Consider the following 10,850-nt stretch of genomic DNA (forward strand, 5'->3'; position numbering starts at 1 on the left):
CAACCCTGGTATGTCCTTGAAACTATTCTAATATATCAGAAGTACAGCCAATGCTGCTGCTTCTATATAGGGAGTGTATCAATGGGTCTAGCGCCTTTCACCTGGATACCCTAGGGTATGCTGGGGACTGATTAGAGGAGGTGAGCTTAAATCAGGAAGGATCAATCTGAACAGGCAAGAAGCTATGGGCTGAAAAAGCCCGACATAAAGGGCGAAACCGGTAGACATCCTACCTTATAAAAGATTGAAGAACCTTCCTCTAGCCTGTTGAGATTGATTCTCCCTGATTAAAAATGATTCTCGATGTAAAGCAACAATAAACAAACAAACAAAAATTCTAAATATCACAATCCCTGAGATTTCACAGGACATCCAAGTGCAAGAACAGCAATAAATACATTTCTGTCTCATTCCACTATAGTGGCACTGCACAGGAATCGAACCTGGGTCTCTGGCATGACAACTTATGGCTCAAAGCCAAAAAAGGATGCTACTTACCTAAGTGATAGCGACAGTGTTTAACACTATGAATAAACCACCACACCTACATGTTTCTATTACAGAATGATATTTATCAGGCATTAAGCCCTTTTCAGAATAACATATATCAGCACAACATTTTCTTGGCAAGTATTGATATATACAGAATATATAATAAGGATAGAAAAAAAGTTAAGAATCTATTAATTTGTTGTAGAATCACCCTGGATTAATCACCAATAGACAGTCATGATCAGTTAGTAGACTGATCCTCTGTAGCTTTCAATTAAGGTGAAAAATCTCCGACCACCTGTCTTTCACAGTCCTCATTTGGTTTGCATGTTACCCCAAAGTTTAAAATTCAAATTATACCTATAGTAGATCACTTGTCCCAATTGAAATTTGGGTTTGGTCGATATTTTTTGCAATGAAGTAGAGTGCAACTGTGGGCAGTTATGAAAATCACTGTTTAAATATTGTTTATAAAAACCGACTGTATGTGTGTGAAAATCAAAAGATATTTTAAAAAGAAAAATATATGGAGTCAATGCATTTAACTTTCAAAAGTTATTCAGTGTAAAAACACAAAATATGCGTAATATCATATCAAATGACAGACAATATCACACGATTTCAGCAGAGCTGACGGTGTCAATATCATATATTTCCACAACATGACGGGAGATGCTTATGCAACAGTCTTAAAAAAAGAAATTGAGACAACGATTCTTACAATTCATAAAGAGATGATGCAACTTATTTCCGTTTGGTTTCTTCTTCAACTTTCCTTCATTTTCTACCATCTACCCATTTACGCTTCGATCTCCGAAAGCTCGTAAGTATTCCAAACAAGTTGATACTCTTCTATACAACGTACGCTGTGCTTGTGAATAATGACCTTTGCAAATTTTCCAGTATGCGTTGTTCCACTTGTTGCCTAACCCGCCAAGATCATTATAGACCGGTCTCCGTTTTTTTTTACAAAAAAACTTCTTAATCCCGTGTCATTATATCGTCAGAAACACAATGGCAATCCCTTCTCACGCTTCCTTTCTTCTTTCCCACTCAGCTGTCAATTTTCATAATATTGATTTATTTACCTCCAAACATAGGAGAGTTACAATACTGACAAGTTGAGATTCGACGTTCAGTGGGAACACAAATAATATCAAATTATTGTTTATTTCTTATTTGATTATAACTTTTCTCGCGTTGTTTAAAAACACAAGAATGTCACAACTCAATGTCACATGCATAACATATACAAATTTCCTCTGTTGATTGATTTTGATACTAAAATGCAAAATAACCAAAATTGGAATCGTCAACGTATACTGTTAACGATAAAAAGTATCAAATACAATACAATACAACACAATACAATAGAACACAATACACTAAATAACGCTGTCTGAGGAAATAGAAGAAAAAGACAGTGGAATGATCGACGACAATAAATCAACTTTTAGAAACTATATTCATGTAACACTTGTAAAATACATGGCGAAATATACCAAACTGTTAGAGAGAACGTCTCAGGGGTCCCGGGTTCGATTCCTAGCGGAGGCATTGTGATAGTCAAGCTGATGTCAACAAAGTATTGTAAATACTTGGAGCCATCAGAAGAACATACTTTGATAACAAATCATTTTCCTTACTGCATAGAGCTTTGGTTGACCTCGTCTGAAGTACAGAGCAGGCGTGTGGAAACCATATATCGACAAGACATTGAAATTCTTAAAGGTATCCAACGGCGGGCTACTAAATTACTGCCAGGAATGAAAGATTGTTAAAACTACATTCGTTGTTCTATAGGCATATGAGAGGGATACATGATCGAAGTTTTTTTGAAGAGGAACATTATACAAAAAAAGACCCGAGGACACTCACTCAGTCTGGATAAACCAAGATGTAGATTGAACGTGAGAAAACATTAATTAACTCAATAAGTAGTTAACTATGGTCGCCTTTTCGCCATTTCATGCTGTTTCTAACGCAAAAACACGCCAAACAGCCGACATAATGAGCACGAAAATGCCCCTTTTAAATTTGTAAAAATCACGTGTGTCTAGAAGACTTAATATCCTACACTGTCGTCTAAGAAACCGCGCTAGTTTTCATAATTATGACTTCTTTAGATCAAATCTCACCGATTCAGCCGATTGCCAACGTGGGCACCCCTGTGTTACCACTTCTTTATTACTTTATATGCTAATCTACAAGAAACTTTTAACACAGAATTATCATGGTACTAAGGTGATATTAATGTTGATATTTTTGTAAAGGTGATGCAAATATTTCGTGCAATAAAAAATATGAAAATTGCCAAAGCTGCACAGCATTTCATTGGAACATCGGGCAGATCTCGTTGATTCTCATGACCCCCCCCCCCCCCCCCCCCTCTCCTTCGGAGGGGAACACAAACAAGGCCCATATAGGCGTTTTTTCGATATCTGAAAAATTATATTGGCCGAAATTGAAAAGGACACTCCTCCCTCCCCCCTCCCCCACTCCCACCATATCTCTCTCTCTCTCTCTCTCTCTCTCTCTCTCTCTCTCTCTCTCTCTCTCTCTCTCTCTCTCTCTCTCCAAACAATATTTAAAATAAAGGTTATAGGTTAAGCAGCTTCCAAGTGTCATGAAAAAGAAATTGTGACATTGATAATAGTACGCCAGTGTCAATACATAATTTGACCGCTTTAGGAACCGCCCATCAGCCCCTGGGGGTCAGTCAGGATCGCTATGGCTATACTATCAAGTCGCCATCCTCTGTCACAATTCTAACCAAGTTTGAAATGTATCTTTCGGAAATCAAAATAATTATGCTCAAAAATGTTTTTCCCTATGTAAACTATAGTAAAATTTACCCCCTCAACAAGGGGAAATGATAGACCCTGGGGCCACGAAATTTATAATTTTGGTAAAGTATCTTAGGATGCTTCCATGTCAATTAAATATATTAAAGTCTATTTTATGTCAGTTAAATGTATGAAAGGCTATTTTATGTCAGTTAAATATATTAAAGTCTATTTTATGTCAGTTAAATGTATTAAAGGCTATTTTCTGTCAGTTAAATATATTAAAGGTTATTTTATGTCAGTTAAATATATGAAAGTCTATTTTATGTCAGTTAAATATATGAAAGTCTATTTTATGTCAGTTAAATATATTAAAGGCTATTTTCTGTCAGTTAAATGTATGAAAGGCTCTTTTTATGTCAGTTAAATATATCAAAGGTTATTTTCTGTCAGTTAAATGTATTAAAGGCTATTTTATGTCACTTAAATATTAAAGGTTATTTTCTGTTAGTTTAATGTATTAAAGGTTATCTTCTGTCAGTTAAATGTATCAAAGGCTATTTTATGGCAGTTAAATGTATTTAAGGTTATTTCATGTCAGTTAAATATATCAAAGGTTATTTTCTGTCAGTTAAATGTATCAAAGGCTATTTTCTGTCAGTTTAATGTATTTAAGGTTATTTAATGTCAGTCAAAAATATTTAAGGTTATTTTCTGTCAGTTAAATGTATTAAAAGTTATTTTCTGTCAGTTAAATATATTAAAGGTTATTTTCTGTTAGTTAAATATATCAAAGGCTATTTTCTGTCAGTTAAATGTATTTAAGGCTATTTAATGTCAGTTAAATATATTTAAGGTTATTTGCTGTCAGTTAAATGTATCAAAGGCTCTTTTTATGTCAGTTAAATATATTAAAGGTTATTTTCTGTCAGTTAAATATATTTAAGGTTATCTAATGTCAGTTAAATGTATCAAAGGCTATTTTCTGTCAGTTAAATGTATGAAAGGCTCTTTTTATGTCAGTTAAATATATTAAAGGTTATTTTCTGTCAGTTAAATGTATGAAAGGCTATTTTCTGTCAGTTAAATGTATGAAAGGCTATTTTCTGTCAGTTAAATGTATGAAAGGCTATTTTCTGTCAGTTAAATGTATGAAAGGCTCTTTTTATGTCAGTTAAATATATTAAAGGTTATTTTCTGTCAGTTAAATAAATCAAAGGTTATTTTCTGTCAATTAAATGTATCAAAGGCTATTTTCTGTCAGTTTAATGTATTTAAGGCTATTTAATGTCAGTTAAATATATTTAAGGTTATTTGCTGTCAGTTTAATGTATCAAAGGCTCTTTTTATGTCAGTTAAATGTATCAAAGGTTATTTTCTGTCAGTTTAATGTATCAAAGGTTATTTTCTGTCAGTTAAATGTATTTAAGGTTATTTAATGTCAGTTAAATATGTTAAAGGTTATTTTATGTCAGTTAAATAGGCTCTTTTTATGTCAGTTAAAATATTAAAGATTATTTTCTGTCAGTTAAATGTATTTAAGGTTATTTAATGTCAGTTAAATGTATCAAAGGTTATTTTCTGCCATTTTATGTATCAAAGGTTATTTTCTGTCAGTTTGATATATTAAAGGTTATTTTCTGTTAGTTTAATGTATCAAAGGTTATTTTCTGTCAGTTTAATATATTAAAGGTTATTTTCTGTCAGTTTAATGTATCAAAGGTTATTTTCTGTCAGTTTAATGTATCAAAGGTTATTTTCTGTCAGTTTAATGTATCAAAGGTTATTTTCTGTCAGTTTAATGTATCAAAGGTTATTTTCTGTCAGTTTAATGTATCAAAGGTTATTTTCTGTCAGTTTAATGTATCAAAGGTTATTTTCTGTCAGTTTAATGTATCAAATGTTATTTTCTGTCAGTTTAATGAATGTTTAATGGTTACATTGTGTTGAATTAATTCTGCACTCTCTTCGGAATATAAAAAAATACCCACAATTCACACTTATCAATGACTTGCTACATATTAACAAATACGGATTTGTCTTGTGTCCTTCATTGACACATTGTCCGTACTGATGAAATGGAAAGCATCGGTCATGCAATACTAGACTTACTGCATTTTTTCAGTATTAAATTTTCATCATGCAAAAATATTTCATGTTTTGCCTCATAAAAATAACATGTACAGTAAAGTAGATGCAGGAAAAGTGGGTTTTCCTAGAAACTACATACATAATAAGTATCTTTGATTCCTTGTCATTCTAGGACAGAATGGATGGCAGAAAATCTTTGATTTGACAATGCAATCGTGTTACTCATTCACAGCAGGTAAAGTATGAGTCAGTTGATATAAATTTGATCTTATTCAGCATTTAGTTCATAACACATGACACAATACAAATTGATGGGATCCGGAAACATCAATTTATATAAATCCGTTTATTGTCATTTATTTGATAATTAGCTAAAACTAATTAATAAAGGCTGATTAGTGTCAAAAACAAGATCTCTCTGTGATCTTTGATAATATCAGAATAAGAGAAATCAGAAAATTCAAATCTCAACGTCAACAAATATTATTGTCATGGTAACCGGGTTACCTAAAAACCTTAAACTGGACTGGCCGTATAAAACAGCATGTGATACTTAGACAAAGGTGATGGTTAAGTTGTGTTTTAAGCGATAAAAAAAACAGTGTTTCAGATTGACTTATTATTCAAAATGGTAAGGATTCGAAGAAATTGGCTGTTTACTACTTCTATACGTTGTCGAGCTTTGATCCCGTGATTTCAAAACTATAAAATTTACATAATTCTCTAGCACTTTTATTCGTGAAGAATTTAGAGAAAAGTGTTGATGACTTTTGAATCGGTGGTCTTACAACTTGGCAAACAGAATCTTTGCATTACTTCCTTAAACTTTCAAAGATATATGCCTATACAAAACGTTGACAGTTTTCAAACCATCTGGAATTTTATTGTTATTTCATTATTTTGGCTTCGTCCAAAACTCCTTTTTTGTGCGAGCTACTCTTTGATATCACAGCCATATGAAACACGCGATAAAGGAATTAATTCTCCTAGAGATATTGACATGTTTTCACTGTCTTTGCCCCGCGTCGTAAATCCCAGAGGACGAGGAACACAAATTCTCTCCCTTCGTGTGTTGGTGTCTGTGACTACGTTTGGTTTGAATCTGCTCAGCAGTTCGTGAGAAGAAGAAAAATTGAAAAGTTACCGGAAGACATCTGGCGAACTTGATACACGAACACACTTTCCACATAATCAGTTATATATTGTGGACAACGTATTTCATAAAAGTTCCACTCAGTTCACTGGTATCAGACCAACTAGATCCATTATTTTTATCGCCATAATTATTCATTTGGACTAATGTTCTAAGCAAGTGCCAATGAATTTACATTATTTAATCTTATAATAAAATGGATATTTGAATATTTGCATATTCCAAATATTCAGTTGTATGTACATAATTTCAATATCATCCTGGTAACTCTTAATTTTTTCTGTCTTAAATGATGTCTGAACTCTTTAGTTTGTATAAAATTTATAACATATACAACATTCACGACAATCACAGATAATTTTGTTTCTGTTGTTTGTGTCAGTACTTTCTGTTGTTTGTGTCAGTACTTTGTTTCTGTTGTTTGTGTCAGTACTTAGTTTCTGTTGTTTGGGTCAGAACTTTGTTTCTGTTGTTTGTGTCAGTACTTTCTGTTGTTTGTGTCAGTACTTTGTTTCTGTTACTTGTGTCAATACTTTGTTTCTGTTGTTTGTGTCAGTACTTTCTGTTGTTTGTGTCAGTACTTTGTTTCTGTTGTTTGTGTCAGTACTTTCTGTTGTTTGTGTCAGTACTATGTTTCTGTTGTTTGTGTCAGTACTTTCTGTTGTTTGTGTCAGTACTTTGTTTCTGTTGTTTGTGTCAGATCTTTGTTTCTGTTGTTTGTTTCTGTTGTTTGTGTCAGTACTTTCTGTTGTTTGTGTCAGTACTTTGTTTCTGTTGTTTGTGTCAGTACTTTGTTTCTGTTGTTTGTGTCAGTACTTTGTTTCTGTTGTTTATGTCAGTACTTTCTGTTGTTTGTGTCAGTACTTTGTGTCGGTTGTTTGTGTCAGAACTTTGTTTCTGTTGTTTGTGTCAGTACTTTGTTTCTGTTGTTTGTGTCAGTACTTTGTTTCTGTTGTTTGTGTCAGTACTTTGTTTCTGTTGTTTGTGTCAGTACTTTCTGTTGTTTGTGTCAGTACTTTCTGTTGTTTGTGTCAGTACTTTGTGTCGGTTGTTTGTGTCAGTACTTTGTTTCTGTTGTTTGTGTCAGTACTTTGTTTCTGTTGTTTGTGTCAGTACTTTGTTTCTATTGTTTGTGTCAGTACTTTGTTTCTGTTGTTTGTGTCAGTACTTTGTTTCTGTTGTTTGTGTCAGTACTTTCTGTTGTTTGTGTCAGTACTTTCTGTTGTTTGTGTCAGTACTATGTTTCTGTTGTTTGTATCAGTACTTTCTGTTGTTTGTGTCAGTACTATGTTTCTGTTGTTTGTGTCAGTACTTTGTTTCTGTTGTTTGTGTCAGTACTATGTTTCTGTTGTTTGTGTCAGTACTTTGTTTCTGTTGTTTGTGTCAGATCTTTGTTTCTGTTGTTTGTTTCTGTTGTTTGAGTCAGTACTTTGTTTCTGTTGTTTGTGTCAGTACTTTCTGTTGTTTGTGTCAGTACTTTCTGTTGTTTGTGTCAGTACTTTCTGTTGTTTGTGTCAGTACTTTGTTTCTGTTGTTTGTGTCAGTACTTTGTTTCTGTTGTTTGTGTCAGAACTTTGTTTCTGTTGTTCGTGTCAGTACTTTGTTTCTGTTGTTTGTGTCAGTACTTTGTTTCTGTTGTTTGTGTCAGTACTTTGTTTCTGTTGTTTGTGTCAGTACTTTGTTTCTGTTGTTTGTGTCAGTACTTTGTTTCTGTTGTTTGTGTCAGTACTTTGTTTCTGTTGTTTGTGTCAGTACTTTCTGTTGTTTGTGTCAGTACTTTGTTTCTGTTGTTTGTGTCAGTACTTTGTTTCTGTTGTTTGTGTCAGTACTTTGTTTCTGTTGTTTGTTTCTGTTGTTTGTGTCAGTACTTTGTTTCTGTTGTTTGTATCAGTACTTTGTTTCTGTTGTTTGTGTCAGTACTTTGTTTCGGTTGTTTGTGTCAGTACTTTGTTTCTGTTGTTTGTGTCAGTACTTTGTTTCTGTTGTTTGTGTCAGTACTTTGTTTCTGTTGTTTGTGTCAGTACTTTGTTTCTGTTGTTTGTGTCAGTACTTTGTTTCTGTTGTTTGTGTCAGTACTTTGTTTCTGTTGTTTGTGTCAGTACTTTGTTTCTGTTGTTTGTGTCAGTACTTTCTGTTGTTTGTGTCAGTACTTTGTTTCTGTTGTTTGTGTTAGTACTTTGTTTCTGTTGTTTGTGTCAGTATTTGTAACCTTATCTATACTGATAAATTAGCTGAAGTTTCAAACTCTATATAATATTTTAGTAACAGGCGTTATGTGAACCTGGTATTCTGGTTATTTTTTTAATACGGTTGTCATTATTGTTATTATCATTACAATCTTAACAGCCCATCAACACATCAAATGTCATTAGGGCCATCAGCCGGTAAAACACACAGCGATCCAAAAAGGAAATAATATCACACAAACTAAAAGGTAAAAGACAAATGTTAGAAATCTTAAGTGGTTATATTATCACAAAAGATTGAAATGGTACGTCATAGTCTATAGACAAACATCTTTCAGATAACCTAGAATTTTATAAATCTCAAGTTTCAAAAAGGAGCTTTAGACTTGTAACTTTACGATAAAAAAGTTCTCGAGTCGACAGAATGTCAATGTAGTCCAATAAAAAACGTTTAACGGTGAATGGCTCATCATATCCTATGCGCCGAGGATAATCTTCGCCTTTCAACATATATGAATGTGTAAGGTAGGTAAGGCCCATCCGAAGATGGCCAAGCACATCTTCATCTCGGTGGTTGTCTCTATAGCATGGAGACCATTCACTGATAATAATTTTTACGGAATGCAATTTATTGATTCCATTCCTCCTGCCACTAAAAACAACAGGTGGTAGCGATGAAGCTGCCTTTGCGACATGTTCTGCTTTTTCATTGCCTGGTATTCCCATGTGATTTCCTATCCCAAAATGTAAACACCTGTCTGTTTATTTTGTTGTTATATTGAATGAAATATTGTTTAAAATTAAAGGAAGTTCATAAAGAAATGACTCATTTGGGGAAAACCACCAAACAATAAAATGAAGGTGTAAGCACAGATATTCACAATTTTCACACAATGACGATTTTTTTTTCATAATAATGTTTTTCCCGTTCAATCGACGATTTTTTGTATTACTGGGCCACTGTAAAACACTCACTCAAGTGTCTGTGATTTTGTGATTTCATCAGAGACGGGAGAATATCTGATACACAGGCGGTCTTTTCAGGTGGGCGAATTTGAGGTCGCATCTGTGGACATTTGTTAGAAAAAAATCTTGTGTTTTACTGGTAAGTTATAAGCAAATCTTATAGCATGAACCCACCTTGAAAAAATAATGTATTTTTTGGCCGCAGTTTTTCGACGTAGTACGATTTTTAATTAGGGGAACTGCAATAAAGCAACAGGGATATATTTTGTATAATATGAATTTCAACGTTTATTCAATTCAGATTACGTAAAAGAAAACAAAAAAGTTCGACAAAGATTGACAAACGGACCATTTTTCAAACGATCTTTATTTGCGGAGGTACCGAAAAACCTCGGTGTGTGATACGATGACGTTACGCGTGAGTCCTTCATTCATTACGTCATATCACTACGCGCGCGGCGCAGATAGCGAGTTGAGTTAAAATCCTACACGGTGATTTATCCAGTTAAAAAGTTATAGTTTCACATTTCTGCCGTGGGCTCAGGTCACAATCTATTAGACCTTGTTTATTGTAACGATATCATGTCAGCGCCACAGGGGCCTGACAAACGAAGTTGTACACGTGTTTACGTGTCATTTCAGATCAAACTTATTTCCGGGGGCCTTATGGCATTTAAAATTGCGAAGAACGCTGATAATTGACAAGACATATCGGACGATTTTAAAGGATAGGGTTTTCAAGATGACAGAAACGAATGACCGGTATAGTATGATAAAGTAAAAGCCCATGGTAAAGTGAACCGCGGTTCATTTCACCATTATGGTGAAATGCCCGCCCCCTCCCCCTTTTTTTTCTGGTAAAGTGAAGCCGCTTTGTAGTTTGTTTTCAATTATTGTTTCTTCACTAAATTTCTTATCAGTTTACTTGATTATGTTCCTTAATCTTAAATAATACAAAAACAATTATGAAAAAGGTTGGGAAATATAGGGGTGGGAAGGTGGTTTTACATTACCACGGCAAATCATTTCTTACTAATTAACTTTCATCAATATTGTCTCTCATTGTCCTGATTAAATCATATAAACACACAAATAACAAAAACTATGTCAGGGTTGGGGAAATTTAGGGTGGGCCAGGGACCCCGGTTCATGCCCCATGGGGGGGGGGGGGGGGGG

This window comes from Ylistrum balloti, unplaced genomic scaffold (genome assembly GCF_031769215.1).
Source record: "Ylistrum balloti isolate Yb309-2 unplaced genomic scaffold, AGI_CSIRO_Ybal_v1 Utg369934, whole genome shotgun sequence".
Lineage (NCBI taxonomy): Eukaryota > Metazoa > Mollusca > Bivalvia > Pectinida > Pectinidae > Ylistrum > Ylistrum balloti.